Here is a 23,190-nt window from a genome sequence, read left to right on the forward strand (position 1 = left end):
TCCTCCAGACTCTAGAACCATGATTTCCAAATTAAATGTAAAATGTACTTTCATCTGAAAAGAGGACTTTGGACCACTGAGCAACAGTCCATTTCTTTCTCTCCTTAGCCCAGATAAGACACTTCTGACATTGTCTCTGGCTCAGGAGTAGCTTGATATTAGGAATGTGAAAGTTGTATCCCCTTTCTTGAAGATGTCTGTTCGTGATGGGTCTTGATGCACTGACACCAGCCTCAGTCCACTCCTTGTGAAGCTCTCCCAAGTTCTTGAATCAACTTTTCTTGACAATCCTCTCAAGACTGCGGCCATCCCTGTTGCTTGTGCACCTTTTCCAGCCACCCTTTTCAGCAGTGACCTTTTGTGGCTTACCCTCCTTGTGGAGGGCATCAGTGATCATCTTCTGGACAACAGTCAAGTCAGCAGTCTTCCCCATGATTGTGGTTGTGTGTACTGAACTAGACCGAGAGATACACTGTGTTCATACTGTTTTACTCAAACTCGAAATGAAATATTCTAATATTTTGAGAAGGTTTTTTTAATGTTTTTGTACTGTATGCCATACTGATTAAAATTAAAATAGAAAAATGCTTGAAACATTTTAGTTTATGTGTAATGAGTCTATAATATATAACATTTTCACTTTTTTAAATAACTGATGGAAAATATTGAACTTTTTCACAATATTCTAATTTTTTGAGATGCACTATTACGCTAGTCAAAGTGTTTGTGTTACTTGCTATATGCTTTTCTGGGTTAATGAAGCATGGCATACTTCCTGGATCAATGTTATCTGTCTTGTTGGTACCTGTAGCTAAAAATAAGACTGGTAAATTAACTAGTATAGATAACTATAGGCCTATTGCACTTGTTAGGGTTTTCCTGTGATTCGAACGCGGGTCGCTGGTGTGATAATCCAGCAAACCCCCACTAGGCCACCAGGGGGATGACGCAAGTGCAGGGGCGTGAGGCGAAAGTAGAGTATCAAAAAAACAGTTTATTTACACTATATACAATCCAATGGAAAAAAGAAAATCCAAAAGCTCAGAAGATAAACCAAAATAAAAATATCCAAAGGTAAATGTCCAAAAACAAAAGGAAAGGCAAAATACTGAACGCTCAGAAGATCAAAAAGGTACAAAGTCCAAAGAAAGCAAAAAATATCAAAAACACAAGGGCACAGGCAAGATATGTGAGACAGAGGAAACTAGCACAAAACAGCATAGCATAAAGACTCCGTGACAAGGGAACAAACAGAGGGGTATTTATACACAAAACAATTAAGGAACAGGGTGGGGCAGGAAACAGGCAATCAAGACAAACACAAAAAACAGTGGTGGCCTCTAGAGGCCAAAACAAACATGACAAGATAAACATAACAGCGGCCTCCAGAGGCCAAAACAGTCCCAGTCCTAACAGGACCCCCCCCCCCCAGGAGCGTCTCCTGACATTTCCAGGGCGATCCGGATGGGCCGAATGGAAGTCCCGACAAAGTCCTTTCTCTAAAATGTCCCGGGCGGGGACCCAACAGTGTTCCTCAGGGCCATAGCCCTCCCAGTCTACCAGATATTGAAGCCCGCCGCGGACCCGGCGGGAGTCAAGCAGGCAATGCACAGTGAACACAGTCTGACCCTGGAAGATGCAGGGAGTGGGGGATTCCTAGGGGCAGGGGCATACGTGGACGTCAGTACGGGCCGCAACAGGGAAACATGGAATGTGGGGTTGATCCTCAGAGTCCGGGGCAACTGGCGCCGGTAGGCGACAGGGTTCACCCTGCGCACCACCTTGAAGGGGCCAGTGTAGCGAGGAGCAAGCTTGCGGTTCTCCACCCGCAGCGGGAGGTCCTTGGTGGACAGCCAAACCCGCTGCCCAGGGCGGACAGCGTGGGCAGGTCTTCTATGGCGGTTGGCCTGAGTCTGGTTGGTTCTGGAGGTCTGGATGAGGGTCCTCCTGACCTTGCTCCAGGTCTTGTGACACCGTCTCACATATTGGTTGACCGAGGGCACCCCCGCGTCCTCCTCCTGGTCCGGGAACAGAGGTGGCTGGAACCCGAATTGGCACTGGAACGGCGACAGCTTGGTAGCCAATGACTGCAGGGTGTTGTGGGGGTACTCTGCCCATGGCAGCCAGGTGCTCCATGAAGTCGGGTTATCCATAGCCAGGCCTCGCAGGGTGGTTTCCAGGTCCTGGTTGAGCCTCTCTGTCTGGCCATTGGACTGTGGGTGGAACCCAGAGGAGAGGCTGGCAGTGGCTCTGATGAGCTTGCAAAACCCGTGCCACACTCGGGAGGAGAACTGGGGCCCCCGGTCTGAGACGTGGGACCAGGGACGCCGGTGAATGGTCAGAGGATGCAGGAGGCCCTGGGGATACTATCGTGGGTTCTTGCTTCTGGTGCACACCTTGCAGGAAAGGACAAATGACCTCACTTCCTTCTCCATGCTTGGCCATCAGAAGCGTCTTCTCAGGAAGTCCAGGGTCCTTCGAGCTCCCGGGTGGGTGGTGAGAGGGGACGAGTGACCTCACTGAAGAACCTTGGCCCGGGCTTGATGTGGGACGTACAAGAGGACCGGTGGCCCCGTCCCAGGACCGGGGTCCTGGCGTTGGGCTTGTCGGACGGTCTCCTCAATACCCCAGCGGACAGGGGCTACAATCTGGGACACAGGGATAATAGGCCCAACTTCGCTCTCCCTGTTGGTGGGAGCGAACAGCCTGGACAGCGCGTCAGGTTTGGTGTTTTTGGAGCTGGGGCGGTATGATAGGGTAAAGTTGAACCGACTGAAAAACAAAGCCCACCTAGCCTGTCGTGGACTGAGTCTCTTTGCTTGCTGGAGGTACTCCAGATTCTTGTGGTCTGTCCAGACCAAAAATGGATGTTGTGCTCCCTCCAGCCAGTGCCTCCACTCCTCAAGGGCCAGTTTAACTGCTAGCAGTTCTCGATCCCCCACGTCATACCGGGACTCTGCAGAACTCAGGCGGTGGGAGAAGTATGCGCAGGGGTGCAACCTTCCTTCCGAGTGTTGAGAGAGGACCGCGCCGACACCACTGTCCGAGGCGTCCACCTCGACGATGAAGGGTTGCGAAGGGTCCGGGAGGACCAGAATGGGTGCCGTGCAGAAGCAGTGCTTGAGGTATTTGAACGCCTTTTCCGCCTGAGGAGACCAGACATACGATCCACCTGTCCCTTTGGTGAGGTCCGATATGGGCGCTGCTACAGAACTGAAGTTCCTGATAAACTTGCGGTAGAAGTTAGCAAATCCTAAGAACCGCTGAACCTCTTTGACGGACTTGGGGGTGGGCCGTCCCAGACGGCCAGGGTCTTGGCTGGATCCATCTGGAGTTGGCCCGTCCGTACAATAAAACCCAGAAAGGAGACCTCAGGAACATGAAATTCGCATTTCTGGGCCTTAGCGAACAGATTGTTCTGTAGCAGCCTCTGGAGAACCTGGCGGACATGGTGGCGGTGCTCCTGCATGGTCTTGGAAAAGATTAGGATGTCGTCGAGGTAGACAAAAATGTACTGGGTAATCATGTCCCTCAAGACATCGTTGATTAGGGCCTGAAAAACAGCTGGTGCATTGGTGAGTCCGAAGGGCATCACCTGGTACTCGTAATGCCCAGACAGGGGTGTTAAAGGCAGTCTTCCACTCGTCTCCCTGTCGGATACGGATGAGGTGGTATGCGTTCCGTAAGTCCAATTTGGTGAAGACAGTGGCGCCTTGGAGCAGATCCAACACTGTGGACATCAGCGGAAGGGGATAGCGGTTGCGTACAGTGATCTTGTTCAGACCCCTGTAATCAATACACGGCTGGAGCCCCCCATCCTTCTTGCCGACAAAGAAGAAGCCGGCACCAGCGGGTGAGGTGGATGGTCAAATGAACCCAGAAGCCAAGGCGTCCTTGATGTACTCCTCCATGACCTTGCGTTCTGGCTGAGAGAGGGAAAACAGTCTGCCACGAGGAGGGGTAGTCCCAGGGAGCAAGTCGATGGCACAGTCGTAGGCACGGTGCGGAGGAAGAACGGCGGCCCTGCTCTTGCTGAAAACTTCCTTGAGATCCCAGTACTCTGTGGGAACTTGAGATAACTCAATGGAAGATCAGGAGGCTTGGCAGGAGACACAGAAGAGCTAGAGAGCAGACAAGAGGCATGGCATGCAGGGCCCCATTCCACAACCTGGCTTGTTACCCAGTCTATGCGAGGGTTGTGACGGGTAAGCCAAGGAAGGCCTAGAATCACTGGGAGCTCTGGTGAAGGAATCAGGTGCAGGGATATTTCTTCCTTGTGACCTTGAGACTGGAGGAAGACTGGAGAAGTTACTTGGGTGACTCTTCTGTCACCTAAGGCTCGGCCATCCAGGGCAGACACAGACAGTGGGACTTCAAGAGGTGCAGTCGGGACATTGATACTTTGGGCGAAGTGAACATCCATAAAGTTTCCAGCCGCCCCGGAGTCTAACAAGGCCTGACAAGAGTGGACGGACTCACCCCAGGAGATGGAGACCGGGATGTAGACTCCTTGGCCAGGGAGTTCAGGAGAGAGGGTAGGCCCCGTCACAACCTTCCCTCGGCTGGACGGGGCGGTCCTTTTCCCGAGAGCTCGGGACATGATGCTTGGAAATGGCCAGGCTTGCCACAGTAGATGCAGCACTTGTCCCTCCTTCTGCGCTCCCTCTCAGCTGCGGAGAGACAAGTACGGCCAACTTGCATGGGCTCTGGACAGTCACTGGAGGAGGTAGACGGGCTCCAGGTCGAGGCAGTGAGGCCGGGGAAGCTCAGGACTCGGCGGCGCTCTCTAATCCTGTTGTCAAGACAAGTAGAATGTGAGATCAGAGTTTCGAGGTCACTTGGGCATCCGATAGAGGCCAGGCCGTCTTTGATAGGGTCAGACAAACCATGGTGAAAGGCTGAAACCAGGGCTGCTTCGTTCCATCCGCTGACAGCTGCGAGCGTCCGGAACGCGATGGCATAGTCTGCCACCTTTCCTTCTTGCCGGATGGACATGAGCTTCCTCGCTGCGTCTTTACTGGTGTCTGCCTGATCGAAGACACGAAGCATCTCCTCCATAAACAACTTGAAATCAGAGCACTCGGGTCCCTGTCTCTGCCAAATGGCCGTTGCCCAAGCTCGTGCCTTACCAGCTAACAAGGTTATCACAAAGGCAATCTTGCGGCAATCCGTAGTGTAGGTGGTAGGCTGAAGCTCAAAGGCGAGTTGGCACTGGGTAAGGAACTCCCAGCACTCACCGTGCTTGCCGTCATACCTCTGTGGTGCAGGAAGGCTGGGTTCGTGAGGTGAAGGAGACAGCGTGGCGGGAGGCACTGGAGTGGGTGCAGATGGTGGAGCAGGAGCCGGATCAGGAGATGCAGGCAGAGGAGTCAGCTATGCCAGGGTTTTCCCAATTTGCTGAAGCAGTACCTCGTGGTGAGCAAGGGCCTCACGTTGGCTTGCGAGCGTTCATCCATGAGTGTCCATGGTCGCTCCGAAGCGTGTCGGAGCTGCCATAGTTCCCTGAAGGTTGGCCGGGTAGACAGTTGAAGCAGCCTCTGCTGAGTTGGTCATGATGGAGTCTTTCTGTTAGGGTTTTGCTGGGATTCAAACCTGGGTCACTGGTGTGATAATCCAGCAAACCCCCACTAGGCCACCAGGGGGATGACTCAAGTGCAGAGGCGTGAGGCGAAAGTAGAGTATCAAAAAAAACAGTGTATTTACACTATATACAATCCAATGGAAAAAACAAAAAGAAAATCCAAAAGCTCAGAAGATAAACCAAAATAAAAATATCCAAAGGTAAATGTCCAAAAACAAAAGGAAAGGCAAAATGCTGAATGCTCAGAAGATCAAAAAGGTACAAAGTCCAAAGAAAGCAAAAAATATCAAAAACACAAGGGCACAGGCAAGATACGTGAGACAGAGGGAACTAGCACAAAACAGCATAGCATAAAGACTCCGTGACAAGGGAACAAACAGAGGGGTATTTATACACAAAACAATTAAGGAACAGGGCGGGGCAGGAAACAGGCAATCAAGACAAACACAAAACACAGTGGCGGCCTCTAGAGGCCAAAACAAACATGACAAGATAAACATAACAGCGGCCTCTAGAGGCCAAAACAGTCCCAGTCCTAACAGCACTAGGAAGTATACTATCCAAGGTATTAGAAGGGATCCTTATGGATAGGCTTACAGAATATATAGTATCAACACATAATCAGTTTGGCTTTAAGAGTAAGCATGGAACTGATTTGTGTATTTACGCACTTAAAGAAATTGTCTATAGGTACAGATCACGTAGTAGCACAGTCTTCATGTGTTTCTTGGATGCGTCAAAAGCCTTTGATCGTATCAATCATGGGAAACTGTTTGTCAATCTGCATGAGCGAGGTGTTCCCTCTTACCTAATTAGGATACTGCAGTTTTGGTATTCTCATCAACTATGCAAATTAGGTGGGGGGTGAGTATGTCCACACCCTTCTATGTCTCTAATGGAGTGCGGCAGGGCGGAATTCTGTCTCCACTATTATTCAATCTGTACATGGATAACTTATCTATGGAGCTAAAGGAGTGTAGAACTGGCTGTATGGTGGGGGATAACCTCATTAATCATATGCTTTACGCTGATGATTTGGTGATATTGTCCCTCCAGTGCTGGCCTGCAGCAGCTTCTAAGAATATGCTCTCAATATGGTATAATGTATGATATTAAATTTAACTCATCGAAGAGTGTGGTACTGATTGTTAGAACCAAGGAGGATATGAAGCTTGTTTCTCCCTCTTTCTCACTGGCAGGTGAACCACTTGTGGTTGTAAAGAAAGTTAAATATCTGGGACATGTGATAAGAGATGACCTCACTGATGATGATGATGTGCAGCGTCAGTGTGGTAAACTGTATGGGCAGGCAAATATGCTGGCTCGCAAATTCCACATGTGTACTACTGGTGTAAAAATATCGCTTTTCAAAACATACTGCACTCCACTGTATACTGCCCACTTGTGGTGCAATTATATATTGTAATGCGAAAATGAAAAAACTTCAAGTGGCATATAATGATGCTTTGAGAATTTTGCTCAAAATTCCCAGGTGCAGTAGTGCCAGTGAAATGTTCGTTACGAACATTGTGCCAACTTTTTATGCTGTCCTGAGAAATTTTATGTATAGATTCATGTGCAGATTGACTGGGTCTAAGAACACGATTATTGGTGTTCAAAATTTTAAACAAATAAAAATCTGAAAAATGTGAGGTGCATTAGTATTCAGCCCCCCTGCATCAATACTTTGTAGAGCCACCTTTTGCTGCAATTACAGCTGCAAGTCTTTTGTGGTATGTCTCTACCAGCTTTGCACATCTAGACACTGAAATTTTTGCCCATTCTTCTTTGCAAAATAGCTCAAGTTCAGCCAGATGGGATGGAGAGCGTCTGTGAACAGCAATTTTCAAGTCTTGCCACAGATGCTCAATGGGATTTAGGTCTGGACTTTGACTGGGCCATTCTAACACATGAATATTCTTTGATCTAAACCATTCCATTGTAGCTCTGGCTGTATGTTTAGGGTCATTGTCTTGCTGGAAGGTAAATCTCCTTACCGGTCTCAAGTCTTTTGCAGCCTCCAACAGGTTTTCTTCCAGGATTGCCCTGTATTTAGCTCCATCCATCTTCCCATCAACTCTGACCAGCTTCCCTGTCCCTGCTGAAGAAAAGCATCCCCATAGCATGATGCTGCCACCACCATGTTTCACAGTGGGGATGGTGTGTGCAGGGTGATGAGCAGTGTTAGTTTTCTGCCACACATAGCGCTTTGCATTTAGGCCAAAAAGTTCAACTTTGGTCTCATCTGACCAAAGCACCTTCTTCCACATGTTTGCTGTGTCCCTTACATGGCTTCTGGCAAACTGCAAACGGGACTTCTTATGCCTGTCTTTCAACAATGGCTTTCTTCTTGCCACTCTTCCAAAAAGGCCAGATTTGTGGAGTGTACGACTTATAGTTGTCCTGTGCACAGATTCTCCCACCTGAGCTGTGGATTTCTGCAGCTCCTCCAGAGTGATCATGGGCCTCTTGGCTGCTTCTCTGACCAGTGCTCTCCTTGCTCACTCTGTCAGTTTAGGTGGACAGCCATGTCTTGGTAGGTTTGCAGTTGTGCCATACTTTTTCCATTTTTGAATGATGGATTGAACAGTGCTTCTTGAGATGTTCAGAGCTTGGGATAGTTTTTTATAACCTAACCCTGCTTTAAACTTCTCCAAAACTTTATCACTGACCTGTCTGGTGAGTTCCTTGGTCTTCATGATGCTGTTTGTCCTTCAGTGTTCTCTAACAAACCACTGAGGCCTTCACAGAACAAGTGTATTTATGCTGAGAGTTAATTACACACAGTAGGACTCTATTAACTAATTCGATGGCTTCTGAAGGCAATTGATTCCACTGGGTTGTATTTAGAGGTATCAGAGTACAGGGGGCTGAATACTAATGCACACCACATTTTTCAGATTTTTATTTGTTTAAAATTTTGAAGAGCATTTATCATTTTCGTTTCACTTCACAATTATGTGCTACTCTGTGTTGGTCTGTCACATAAAATCTCAATAAAAAACTTTTAAGTTTGTGGTTGTAAGGTGGAAAAATGTGAAAGTTCAAGGGGTATGAATACTTTTGCAAGGCACTGTTAACCCTTACTGACCCAAGCTGCCTCTCTGTCTGTAACACACTGTGCTGACGCATTGTTGCTGTGAACCCCCCTTTATCTTTTTTATTATTATTTTTGGTTATTTATTTATTTATTTATGCTCCTCTGTGTACCCTTTTTATGTACCCTTTTGGGACTGCTGTCCTATGCATACATGTCAACCTATACGGAATGTCCATATTTTATACGGATTTGATTCAATAAACGTAGTATTTGGGCGTACAAATAAAGTTATACGGATTCTTTAAAAAAACGTCAATATTTATTTAGAGCTATAATCAATTCCCACGATGATAAAAGAGCGCATAACATTTACAGACGTACTGCACACCACAGAAAGCACAGACAACCAGTAAAGAGTCTTATGAAATCGCGCGTTATCTTGTGGTAGTGAGACTTCGTTCCACTTTTGATCATGCGCACACCGCATTGCGAGAATCCCGCCAACCGTGAAGTAACATTTTGTTTGAAAAGCGTATGTCCACCTGAGCGACTTTCAATAGCGACTGAAAAGATTCTGAATGGGCACTCCAGCAAAGAAATTCAAAACACAATACAGCGGTAGGTTTCTCCCTGTGTAAAGTCAAACTGGTTTTTAATGGTGTTTGTTTATATTTGGGAAACACAGGGGAAAAATGTGTTTAGAAAACTGGAAAAAAAAAGTGTGTGTTTGAAAGTGAGATCACTGCAACTCAGCTGATTGACTGGAACGAGCATTGCTAGTCAGCTGATTATCAATTGCAGCTGGGCTCGTTGCAGCTGAATGTGAGCTGCAAACTGAAGGCTCACAGGTGTGTTAATCAGCTGATTAGTTGTGGGGTGGTGAGAGACTAGTAAGAGTTACTTTAAAACTGTTGTGCTTCTGACCTACTTGAGCTAACACTGTGCAAATGTGGCATTTGGGAAACTGTAGAGGCAGCCGGTAAGCATTTGTATTTTGTTCTGCTTTATTTAATGTTGAAATTTATTGTGCTGCATCTCTGTGTTTGGTATTTGCTTTGACAATGCGTGGCCGTGCAACAGTGTTGGGTGTTGGGCTTTCTATTTGAATACACGCAGTGTAGTGTTTGTACTCCATTGTTGGTGTCTTATTGTTGTGTGGTTAAGTATAAACCTGGGCACAGATTCCTTCATTGCAATATTTATCTGCATTATATGGTTTTGGTAGTTGCAGTGGATTTGTGGGCTACTTAAAGCAGCTGAATGGCTTGTGTGGTTGTATTGGTTCTTCTGGTAGTTTATTTCCTTGTGATTTTAATGTGTATACTAAGTAGTTAAATCTTATTTTTCTACAGTCATATTTAAGTGTTATCTGGTTTGTAGTTTAAAATATTTATTCTCTATTTTGCATAAGTATTTAAGGCATATTTGCATAGTGCATTTCTACATGCATATTTTGCACAGAAGCATTGCATTTTTGCATTTTAACTGTTAATAATTGTTGTGGTTTTTCTATTTTTATATTTTCAAAGGTTTTTCACCTAAAGAGAAAATTAAAGACAAAGCTAAAGGCAAAGTGTTAAGAGCGAAAGAGAGAACTAAAGACTTAAAGAGCTAAAGACCTGTTAACTGTTTCTACCATCTACCTGCCATTGCAATTTTATGGATGTGCCTTGAACTTTAATAAAAAGAGAAAGAGGAAACGGAAACAGTTGTCTTGTCGAATCCTTTGAGTGAAGTCCAGTTACCCTAAACCTCCACCAGATGCCACAATCCTTTATTCAAGTTGGGGAAATTGCACAGAAATAACCAAACAAAACTGACACGACTTGACACCCTGAATGGAAGGACCTTTTCAATGGCATAATCCAACCGGCAGCCTCCAAAAACGACGAATACGCACACTGCACACTGTGTGTGCGTGACATCAAAGTTGCAGCATCGGGAGTGTATGATGTGAAAGAACATTTCAAATCGAAACTAAACATCAGCGGAATGCAAGCCAAAGGCAAAATCAGCCACTGATGACAGTATTTGCGCGCTCAAAAACTGATATGCCACAACTGGAAAAGACAGAAAACACAAGGTAGTGGGAGTTTTAGTTCAAGTTAGGCAGTGCTCTGTTTACCCCACAGTAATGCTGACTGTGAGAGAGTTTTCTCTCAAGTCAGGAAGATATACACACAGAGAGCAGAAAGAACCTGAATGCAGACACACTGACCTGGCCTACTGCAGTCTAAGATCAACACAGCTAGACACTTTCTGTGACATGCAGCCTAGTGAGGTATTGGTGCAGAGTGCTAAAAAAGCTGTCATGGAGTCCAATTCAGAACATTAGAGTGACACTTTGTGTTTTTGTCAAACATTGGAGCTTTGTATTCATTCTGAAGGCTTATTGTTATTAATATTGAATAAAAAGTAACTGGGATATATCATTAATTATTATTCAAATTTTAGGTAAATTATTTTAATTTGCATCTTATAAGGATTTTATAAAGGAAATAAGGATTTTGGAGGTTGGTTATACAGGTTTGATTGACCAAAGGTTGACATGCATGCCTATGGGTGGGGGGTGGGAAGGGATGTTGCGTATGTTGTATGCTTGTATTGCTGTTTTTTGGTAAAAACAATAAAAAGTATGTTAAAAAAAATAAATAAAATGACCAGTGAGTGTTTCCAATTCGGTTGACCATTTGGAATAAATGGACTAAAGAAATTGCTGTCAGACATGTTTTGTCATGATCCTACCTGGTGGCTTCTCTCTTCAGGTAACATCTCCACTCAGCATTACCGGCCACGCCCGCACTCACTTCCTCTTATTACTTTCAGTGACTGTCATTGGCTGTTGCCGATCACCTGCTTCCCCCCTGTGTGTATTTAAGCTGCAGTCCTCCCAAGCCTCAGTGTCAGATCGTCTGCAACTCTCAGCCTGATAACCTGCTCTGTGTTCCTACTACTCTGACTCCTGATATTGTTCTGTTCCAGTTTGACTCTGTCTGCTTTCCAGCCCCGGTAACCCGACCTGCCTTCTGTCCCGTTGACTCTGCCTCTTGCCTGCCCCTCTTGTACCTTCGCCTGATCTCCAGCTCGCTCAGCCCTGCTGCTAGCCTGCCTCTCCATCTGCCTGGTTTTGCTCTCTAACTCTTGCCTACTGAGGGACTGCTCACTGGGAGACCGCCTGAAACCCAAGCACTGTCAGCCTACCGCCACAGCTCTCTGACTATGTCAGATCTCAGCTGCTAAGCAGGGTCAGGCCCAGTCAGTACTTGGATGGGAGACCTCAGACATCACCTCCAGCCATTCCTGCCTCTCAGTTCTCCTGCCACTGGACTTCACCCACACACATTCTCCCAACTCCCTTTTCCCCTGTTATTAATAAACTGTGGTTTGAGCACAATTGATCTCCTCTCCTGTTTGTTCCGTGACATGTTTATGCTTATTCCAGAAGGAAAGTGCTTTCCACTGAGCTCTAGAACCAGGCCATTTCCGGGAAATAAGAGTTTCCGTCATGGCAACAGAGTGTGTATGTCAACCTTGGTTCGGAGGTTTCAGTTTTGACAACTGTAAGAGGTAAGAGTAGAAGAATAAAGTACAGACACTTGGTATATTTTACTTCTGTGATTTTTAAATTGTTCATTTTTGGATTACGCTTCATTTTTGTGGCTACTGCCTCAGAGTAAATATATACACTATATTTACTGTATGGACATGGTATCAGAAAACAATTTTATTTATACAGTAAGCAGTAGCCACATGTACCCATAGGGTACTTATTTTTTTCAAGATATCGTTCTTCATATTCATCATAAGTGCTACTGGGCAAGGTTTGTTTTGCCTGGAAACACTTATGACTTGTTTCAATTACAACTGAAATCAATGGCTGGAAATCTAGCCCAAATAAGGAATCAGCTTTAAAAATAAATAAAAAAGGGACGACCTGTCAACACTGTCCGAAACTCCATGGTGTACAAACACACTGTATACTGGACCAGTATACACTGTGTACTGCACGCTGCTTCGCACCCTAGTATACAGTTGTGGCAGCGGGTGCGTGGCCAAGCAGCAGTCTGTGAATGGAGGGCGGGGTCGGGGAAGGTAAGTGGCTAAGTCACTCCACCTGCTGTTAATTAATGTGTGTGTGTTTGGTTGTTACAGGGAGGGAGCATAAAAGGAGAGAGAGAGCAGAGAAAAGGGTCTCTCTCCCCAACCACAACGCATGTGTGAGTGAGTGAATGAGTGAAAAGAAGAGAAAATGCGCTAAAGAAAGCTGAAAAAGCAAGCTGAAAAGTAAAAATAAAGTGTTTATGGAAACATCACCTCTCGCCTGCCATGCTTCTGTGCTCCACCCACATCAGGGTCTTACTACAATGGTGCCGAAACCCGGGGGTGCAGAAGGGAACAGCCCCATGGAGTCCTCGCCATTCAGAGACCTCATCCATGCCCTTGCCACAGCACAGCAGAATCAGCATCAAGTGCTGATCGCCCTCCGAAAGGAGCAAGAACAATGGTTTGAAGCCTTGGTGCTGGCCCAACATGAAGACCGCCAGGTGTTCCGGCACCTGCTCACGTTGGCAGGGTCCACAACCACCACCAGAGCAGACCCTCCCCACCTCACCCTAACAAAGATGGGTCCGCACAATAATCCGGAAGCCTTCCTCATGCTCTTTGAGCAAGCAGCGGAGGTGTGGGGTTGGCCGGTCGAACAGCGTGCAGCGTGCCTCCTCCCCCTGCTGACAGGCGAGGCACAGCTTGCCATGCTGCAGCTCCCCGCCAACAGCCGGCTCATGTATGCAGCCCTCCGAAGAGCCATCCTCCAGTGTGTTGGCCGCTCCCCAGAGCAACAGCGGCAGCGCTTCCGCTCGCTGCGCTTGGAGGAGGTCGGCCGGCTGTTCGCGTTCGGGCAACAACTCCAGGACGCCTGCCGGCGGTGGCTGAGGGCAGACAACCGTGACACCGAGGGAGTTATCGACCTGGTGACACTGGAGCAATTCATCGCGCAACTTCCGGAAGGAACGGCAGAGTGGGTCCAGTGTCATCACCCGGCGTCGCTGGATCAAGCTATCAAGCTGTCAGAGGACCACATGGCGACAGTTCCGATGGCAGGAAGACACATTTCCTCTTCTCCTCTTTCCTCTCCCTCTCTCTCTCTCCCTCTGCTTCCCGTCTTTGCCCCATTCCCCACTGTGGAGGCAGGGGCTGACTCCCCCCCAGCCGGCCCGGTGCACCCATGGTGTCCTCCCATTTTCCCCTTCCTTGTCTATGTCTTCTTCCCCCCAGGTGAGTGATGTCCATAATACTAGTGCAGAGGGAGAACCTGGGCTGGTGTGCTGGCGCTGCGGGGAGCCAGGACATCTCCAAAATCAGTGCTCCGTGGGTGCGGTGGTCCGGGTCCCCGATGCGCCAGAAACTGCCCTCAATCGGGCCGGAGCATATCGTATACTGGTAAGTGTGCAAGGGGATACGAACCAGGCTTTGGTGGATTCCGGCTGTAACCAGACCTCAATCCACCAAAGCCTGGTGCAAGGTGAGGCATTGGCGAGAGCACGAATGGTGAAGGTGTTGTGTGTGCACGGAAGCCTTCCTCATGCTCTTTGAGCAAGCAGCAGAGGTGTGGGGTTGGCCGGTCGAACAGCGTGCAGCGTGCCTCCTCCCCCTGCTGACAGGCGAGGCACAGCTTGCCACGCTGCAGCTCCCCGCCGACAGCCGGCTCATGTACGCAGCCCTCCGAAGAACCATCCTCCAGCATGTTGGCCGCTCCCCAGAGCAACAGCGGCAGCGCTTCTGCTCGCTGCGCTTGGAGGAGGTCGGCCGGCTGTTCGCGTTTGGGCAACAACTCCAGGATACCTGCCGGCGGTGGCTGAGGGCAGACAACCGTGACACTGAGGGAGTTATTGACCTGGTGACACTGGAGCAATTCATCGCGCAACTTCCAGAAGGAACGGCAGAGTGGGTCCAGTGTCATCACCCGGCATCGCTGGATCAAGCTATCGAGCTGGCAGAGGACCACATGGCGACAGTTCCGACAGCAGGAAGACGCGTTTCCTCTTCTCCTCTTCTTCCTCTTCTCCTCTACTGGAAAATACGGTAATTATTCAGACGTCACCAGCCCGCTGACTGATCTCACTAAAAAGGGAGCACCAGATCCGGTCCAGTGGACAGAGCAATGCCAACAGGCTTTCTCTAGGGTAAAGGCTGCACTGTGTGAGGGGCCACTGTTACATTCCCCTGACTTTTCTCTCCCCTTTATTTTACAGACAGATGCATCGGACAGAGGGCTGAGGGCCGTTCTGTCCAGAAGAGGGAGGGGGAGGAGTGTCCTGTGCTGTACATTAGCCGGAAACTGTCAATGCGGGAAGGCAGGTATAGCACGATAGAGAAAGGGTGCCTAGTCATCAAGTGGGTGGTCCTCGCCCTCCGGTACTACCTACCGGGACGCCCTTTCACCCTCTGTTCGGACCATGTGCCCCTCCAGTGGCTCCACTGCATGAAGGATGCCAACGTGCGGATCACCCATTGGTATCTTGCCCTCCAGCCATTTAAGTTCGAGGTTATCCACAGGCTGGGGGCACAGATGGTGGTGGCGGACTTCCTGTCCCGTCAGTGGGGGGAGGAGTCAGCTTCAGGCCGGACAGCTCCCCGGCCTGAGTCAGGCGGTGGGGGTATGTGGCAGCGGGGGCATGGCCAAGCAGCAGTCTGTGAATGGAGGGCGGGGTTGGGGAAGGTAAGTGGCTAAGTCACTCCACCTGCTGTTAATGTGTGTGTGTGTGTGTGTGTGTGTGTGTGTGTGTGTGTGTGTGTTTGGTTGTTACAGGGAGTGAGCATAAAAGGAGAGAGAGAACAGAGAAAAGGGTCTCTCTCCCCAACCACAATGCATGTGTGAGTGAGTGAAAGGAAGAGAAAGTGAGCTGAAAAAGCAAGCTGAAAAATAAAAATAAAGTGTTTGTGGAAACATCATCTCTTGCCTGCCATGCTTCTGTGCTCCACCCACATCAGGGGCTTACTACAACAGTATAGTATATAGGTATGACAACTTCCATGTCACGTACTATAGACTAGTACATCCATGTTGTCACAGTCTGTCACACAAGGGGCTGGTGGCAGATTTGCACTACATCCAAGAACTTTTGACTTCTGAATAATGTGTGTTTACTCGATCAACTCAGAAAATACAGATGCCGGCAGCAACATCTGTCATCTCACCTGAAGTAAATTAACTTTACATTAATACACTGTAACAGTTCTTATGAAGGGGTGGAGCACAGAGGACGGCAGGACAGAGATCAGGTTCAACAATCGTTTTATTTTTACACTTTTCAGTGGTCTCTCAAAACACACACACAGCCAGACACACGCGCACACACATCCGGTGTCTGGTTCGGGAGAGATCCTCTGCTCTCTGCTCTCCCTCCCTAAATAGGGCGCGGTCACTGGGAAGACACACACAAACAGATTAATTGCAGTCAGGTGTAGTGATTCTGCCACTTACCTTCCCTGACTCCGCCCTCCTGTCACAGACCGGCGCTTGACCACGCCCCCGCTGCCACATACCCCCACCGCCCGACTCAGGCCGGGCAGCCATCCAGCCTGCAGCCGACTCCCCCCCCCCCCCCCCTTGACGGGAGAGGAAGTCCGCCACGACCATCTGCGCCCCCGGCCTGTGGACCACCTTAAAATTGAAGGGTTGGAGTGCCAGATACCAACGGGTGATCCGCACATTGGCATCTTTCATGCGGTGGAGCCACTGGAGGGGCGCGTGGTCCGAACAGAGGGTGAAAGGGCGCCCCAGCAGGTAGTAACGGAGGGCGAGGACCGCCCACTTGATTGCCAGACACTCCTTCTCAATGGTGCTGTAGCGCCCCTCACGCACTGACAGCTTTCTACTGATGTAGAGGACGGGGCGGTCCTCCCCCTCCACCTCCTGGGACAAAACTGCCCCCAGCCCTCTGTCCGACGCATCGGTCTGCAACACAAAAGGGAGAGAAAAGTCAGGGGAGTGTAATAGTGGCTCCCCACACAGTGCAGCCTTTACCTCAGAAAAAGCCCGCTGGCATTGCTCCGTCCACTGGACCGGATCTGGTGCCCCCTTTTTAGTGAGATCAGTCAGCAGGCTGGTGACGTCCGAATAATTAGATATAAACCTACGATAATAGCCAGCCAGCCCCAGGAACTGTCTCACCCCCTTTTTGGTCTTGGGCCTCGGGCAGGCCGCAATTGCTGCGGTCTTGTTAATTTGGGGACGCACCTGCCCGTTGCCCAAGTGGAAGCCCAGATACCGTACTTCCACCCGCCCAATCGCACACTTCTTTGGGTTGGCTGTGAGACCCGCTTGCCTCAGCGACCTAATGACGGCCCTTAGGTGTTCAAGGTGCCTCGGCCAGTCATTACTATATATAATGATGTCATCGAGATAGGCGGCCGCATAGGTGGCGTGGGGGCGGAGGACCCAGTCCATCAGCCGCTGAAACGTAGCGGGCGCCCCAAACAGCCCAAACGGAAGTGTGACGAATTGGTGTAAACCAAACGGTGTGGAAAAGGCCGTTTTTTTCTCGGGATAGTGGAGTCAAGGGGATCTGCCAATATCCCTTCGTCAAATCCAGTGTCGAATAAAAGCGAGCCGTGCCTAGTTGATCGAGCAGCTCGTCAATACGAGGCATTGGGTACGCGTTGAATTTAGACACCACGTTGACTTTACTATAGTCCACACAGAACCGGACCGACCCGTCGGCCTTGGGTACCAAGACCACCGGGCTGCTCCAGTCACTGTGGGACTCCTCGACGATGCCCATTTCGAGCATGGCCTGAAGTTCTTCCCAAACCACCTTTTTTTTGTGTGTTCGGGTAGCCTGTAAGGGCGGCTACGCACTACCACCCCCGGGGGCGTCTCTATGCGGTGCTCTATGAGGTTAGTGCGACCGGGCAGGGGCGAGAACACATCCGAAAACTCGGTCTGCAACTGGGCGACCTCCGTGAGTTGGGTCGGGGAGAGGTGGTCTTCACAGGGGACCGGAGAGGTACGTGCCAATGCCCCTTTTTGAACCTCCGGCCCCAGCTCCGCCTTCTCCGGAACCACCGACACCAACGCCACGGGGACCTCCTCGTTCCAGAGTTTAAGCAGATTGAGGTGGTAAATCTGTAGCGCCCCACCCCTGTCCCTTCGCCTCACCTATAGTCGACATCCCCGACTCGTCGTGTGACCTCAAAGGGTCCTTGGCGATCAATTTGGAGCTCGACGTGGGCAACAGTACGAGTACCTTATCTCCCGGTGTGAACTCTCTAAGGCGCGTACCCTTGTTGTACAGGCGGGCTTGCCGTTCCTGGGCCTGCCACAAATTCTCCTGAGTTAGGTGGGTGAGCGTGTGGAGTTTTGCGTGCAGGTCCATAACGTACTGAATTTCGTTCTTGCTTTGTGAAGGTCCCTCCTCCCAATTTTCCTGCAGCACGTCTAGGATGCTGCGCGGCTTACACCCATATAATAATTTGAATGGGGAGAACCCCGTGGAGGCTTGGGGGACCTCTCGCACTGAGAACAACAAGGGCTCGAGCCACTTATCCCAATAACATGTGTCCTCACTTACGAATTTTTTAATAATATTTTTGAGGGTGCGGTTGAACCATTCTACTAAACCGTCCGTTTGTAGGTGATACACGCTGGTGCGGATCGGCTTAATCCCCAATAACCCATACAGTTCGCGCAGTGTCCGTGACATAAATGTAGTGCCTTGATCAGTCAGAATCTCTTTCGGGATTCCGACTCGGGAGATGACGCGGAAGAGTGCCTCTGCAATACTGTGTGCTGAGATATTGCGCAGAGGCACTGCTTCCGGGTATCGCGTTGTATAGTCCACCAGAACTAATATAAAGCGGTACCCTCGTGCTGACCGATCTAATGGCCCGACGAGATCCATCCCAATTCTCTCAAACGGGGTCTCAATTAATGGAAGAGGGCGCAAAGGTGCTTTTGGAATGGCCGCTGGATTTACTAACTGGCATTCACGGCACGCCGTACACCACCTACGAACATCGCCGCGAATCCCCGGCCAATAGAATTGGGCCATTATTCGGGCTAGTGTTTTATCCTGCCCAGCCATGGGATTAAAGTGAGCCGCCTGGAATACCAGTTCCCGGCGGCTCTTCGGAATCAAAAGCTGCGTGACTCGCTCTTTAGACTGAGTGTCCTGTGTCACTCGGTATAATCTATCCTTCATAATAGAGAAATAGGGAAAGGACGGGGTGGCGTTCGGCGGAAGCGTTTGACCATCGATTACTCTCACTTGGTCAAACGCATGCCGCAGAGTCTCGTCTCGCGATTGTTCTAACGGGAAATCCACGAGGGATTCCCCGAGAGAGGGAGGAGGAGCCTGGGGCTCCTCACTCTGACGCGGAGATGACATAGACGGCTCTGTGACAGCTGCTCCCGCCAAAGCGACACCGGGACCTCCCCCTGCTAAATGGCAGGACCCACTCTTTACTAAGCACGTCATCAAACCCCGAAATCCCGGCCAATCAGTCCCCAAAATTAAAGAGTGGGTAAGGCGAGGATTAACCGCCGCCTTCACTATACATTTTTCCCCTCGGAAAAAAATGTGGACTGACACCAGAGGGTAGCGGTGAATATCCCCGTGCACACACAACACCTTCACCCCCTGTGCTCCCCCCAATGCCTTGTTTTGGACCAGGCTTTGGTGAATTGAGGTCTGATTACAGCCAGAATCCACCATCGCCTGATATGTATCCCCTTGGATACTCACCGGTATGCGATACGCTCCGGCCCGATCGAGGGCGGCCTCTGGCGCGTCGGGGATCCGAACCACCGCGCCCACCTCCATCGCCGTGCACTGCTTTTGAAAGTGGCCCGGCTCCAGGCTTTCCCTCTGCACTGGTGATCTGGGGCTCACTCACTTGAGGTGGGGGAGAGACAGACACAGAAAGGAGAAACGGGAGGGCACCACGGGTGCAGCGGGCCGGCTGGGGTGGCACCGGCCCCCGCCTCCACGGTGGGGGAATGGGGCGAGGACGGGACACAGGAGGAGGGGGAGAGAGAGAGAGAGAAGAGGAGAGAAGAGATGTCGTCTGCTGTCCTGCCGCCGGGACAGCCGCCAAATGGTCCTCCGCCAGCTCGACTGCCCGATCCAGCGACACCGGGCGGTGGCACTGGACCCACTCCGCAGTTCCTGTTGGCAAGCGCGCGATGAACTGTTCCAGCACAACTTGGTCGATGATTCCCTCGGCGTCGCAGTTGTCGGCCCTCAACCACCGCCAGCAGGCGTCCCGGAGCTGCTGGCCGAACGTGAACGGCCGGCCGACTTCCTCCAAGCGCAACGCGCGGAAGCGCTGGCGCTGCTGTTCTGGGGTGCACCCCACGCGCTGGAGGACGGCCCGGCGGAGGTCCGCGTAGGCCAGTCGGCAGGGAGCTGAAGCGCGGCCAGCTGTGCCTCTCCTGTTAGCAGGGGGAGGAGGTGCGCCGCGCGCTGCTCCATCGGCCACCCCAAGGCTTCGGCGACCTGCTCGAAGAGCGTGATGAACACCTCGGGGTCGTCCTGCGGGCCCATCTTGGTGACGGTGAGGGAAGACGGGCCTGCGGTAGGAGCGCTGGTGGACCCCGCCGACACGAGGAGGTGCCGGAACGCCTCTCGATCTTCCTGTTGGGCCAACACCAGGGCCTCGAACCGCTGTTCTTGCTCCTTTTGGAGGGTGAGTAGCGCCTGGTGCTGGCTTTGCTGGGCCGTGGCGAGGGCGTGGACCAGTTCAGCGAACGGGGAAGACTCCATGGGGCTGTTAGGCTGCTGTGCTCCAGATCCCGGGTTTCGGCACCACTGTAACAGTTCTTATGAAGGGGTGGAGCACAGAGGACGGCAGGACAGAGATCAGGTTCAACAATCGTTTTATTTTTACACTTTTCAGTGGTCTCTCAAACACACACACAGCCAGACACACGCGCACACATATCTGGTGTCTGGTTCGGGAGAGATCCTCTGCTCTCTGCTCTCCCTCCCTAAATAGGGCGCGGTCACTGAGAAGACACACACAAACAGGTTAATTGCAGTCAGGTGTAGTGATTCTGCCACTTACCTTCCCTGACTCCGCCCTCCTGTCACAGACCGGCGCTTGACCACGCCCCCGCTGCCACATACACTTACTTAGACTGTATTATAGTCATTTATAATTATTATTATATTTTAATTATACTATGTACTATACTTGGTTACACTGCATATGTCAAGAATGGTTAACGGTTTAAGTTTTTATCATTTCAGGCCAGTGGTGGGTGATGCTAAAAAAAAATGGGTGGGTGGGCAGTATTGGGGCAGAGTCATTGTAGTTTTGAAATTTTCATTAGTTTTTATTATTGAGTCTTTCAATGTTTTTTTTTCATTTTAGTCTAGTTTTTGGGGTGCATTAAGTAGTTTTAGTTTGATTTTTATTTTTGAGGAATTAAGAGCTAGTTTTAGCTGAGTTTTTATTCAGTTTGTGTAAAGAGATATTCACATTATGAGGAAAGCCTTTATTTAAAGAAGGCAAAAAAGGATGAGAGAATGCACGCCATTAAATATGATCTACAAAACCATTGTTTATTAAAAGGTCCCATATTATACACCTTCAAACAAATCAAAACACAAGACAGTAATGTTGCCCAAGTACTTGTTGGAAACACTGCAACAGCAGCATACAGAATCCATGGAGTCCCATTCTACAGCAAACAAGCACTTAACAGTGTGAAAGACTAAGTGTAAATGCACAAATTAAAGTAACAAAGACTGAAGTGTTGATAACAGTCCAATTCTTGCTTGAGTACTGCTTACCGATCAAAGCAAGTACAGAGAAGCTGCCAATATTTAGCTTTAAAAACAAGCACTACTTGAATATAATTTTTGCCCTCCTTTCTTTCTGGTCTGCAAAATTCTCAATGACTTTTTGGTTAAAGTCATTCTCAGTCTCGGTCACCAGTCTCTTTTCCATTGATACCATGGCAAATGCATTCAGCCTCTCCTGCATCTTTATAGGCTACTGTATTTGTATTTACTGTTTAGCAGTACTAAGCCTGCCAAAGAAACTTAGCTTCAAACAGTTGACAAGATGGCTGCAGCTACTTTCATGGCGATTGCATTTTTCAGAAAGGTGTTTAAGGTCTTGTACTGCCGTCATTGACCACAACTTTTTGGTGTCAACACTTTGTAAAAGCTTCCGGGTATCGCATTGCATAGTCCACCCGAACTAAAATAAAGTAATGCCCTCATGTAGACCAGTCTAATGGCCTGAAAAGATCCATCTCAATTCTTTTGAAGGGGGTCTTGATCAGGGGAAGAGGGCACAATGGCGCCTTTGGCATGGCTGACAGATTCACCAGCTGGCATTCATGGCATGCTGCACATCACCTACGGGCATCCCCGTGAATCTCTGGCCAATAGAAACATGCCATGAGACAGGTTAGTTTTATCCTGCCCAAGGTGTCCAGTCATAAGGTCATAATGAGCCCTATAGCTCTTTGGGACTATGTAATGACTGGGTCATTTTTCACCGGTCTGAGTGTCCTGTCACTCTGTATAATCCATCTTTGACCACAGTGAAGTACAGGCAAGAGAGTGCTGCATTTGGCCATCCATTACTCTCACCTGGTCAAAAGCGTGACATCTTGTGCTTGCTCCAAAGAGAAATCCTTGAGGAAATTCCCAAAAGAGAAGGGAGAGGAGGGGTACTCCCCTCTGTCCATGTCACCATGACATGGGGCTGACATGGATGGCTCAGAGACAGCTTCCTCAGACAATGCTACACTGGGATCCCCCTATGATGTGCTACTGCAGGACCCCCCCCACACACACACGCTACTACACACTCCATTGAACACTTAAACCCTGGCCAACCTGTTCCCAGAATTAGTGGGAGGGTGAGGCGCAGGCTAACTGTTGCCTCTACACTATTCTTTGCTCCCTGAAATTGGATGCGAACAGACACTAGCAGATATTCATGAACACCCCTGTGCATGCGCACACACAATACCTTCACCAAACATGCTGTCCCCAATGCCTCACCTTGAACCAACCTTTGGTGGATGGAGGTCTGATTACAGCCTGAATCCACCAACGCATGATAGGTATCCCCTTGAATACTCACCAGTATGCGATACGCTCTGGCTCGATCAAGGATGGGCTCTGGCGTGTTGGGGATTCAGCCCACAGCCCCCACCTCCATCGCATGGCATTGGTCCTGGAAGTGCCCAGGCTTCTTGCAGTGCCAGCACACCAGCGGCTTGGGGATCACTCACCTGGTGAGAGAAGACACAGGAACATAGGGGGAGGGAGGAAGGGGGACACCACGGGCTCAGCAAGCAGGCTTCCATGGAGCAGGGATGGGAAGGAGAGAGAGAGAGAGAAGAGGCAGGATGTCCACCTGCCACTGGAATTGCTGCCAGGTGGTCCTCAGCCAGCATGATCGCTCTGTCCAGCAACGCCAGGCAATGGACCCACTCTGCTGTCCTTCCCGGCAGCAGAGTGATGAACTGTTCCAGTGTGACCACATTGATGATTCCCTCGGCGTTGCGGTCTTCCACCCTCAGCCACCACTGGCAGGCGTCCCA

At 49.7% G+C, this 23,190-nt stretch overlaps 1 pseudogene; it reads right to left on the reverse strand.

Moving 5' to 3' along the window:
- Positions 1 to 22,326, reverse strand: part of LOC132872348 (uncharacterized) — a 35,867-nt pseudogene extending 13,541 nt beyond the window's left edge.
- Positions 22,327 to 23,190: the final 864 nt, after the last annotated feature.

Source organism: Neoarius graeffei, chromosome 24 (genome assembly GCF_027579695.1).
Source record: "Neoarius graeffei isolate fNeoGra1 chromosome 24, fNeoGra1.pri, whole genome shotgun sequence".
Classification (NCBI taxonomy): domain Eukaryota; kingdom Metazoa; phylum Chordata; class Actinopteri; order Siluriformes; family Ariidae; genus Neoarius; species Neoarius graeffei.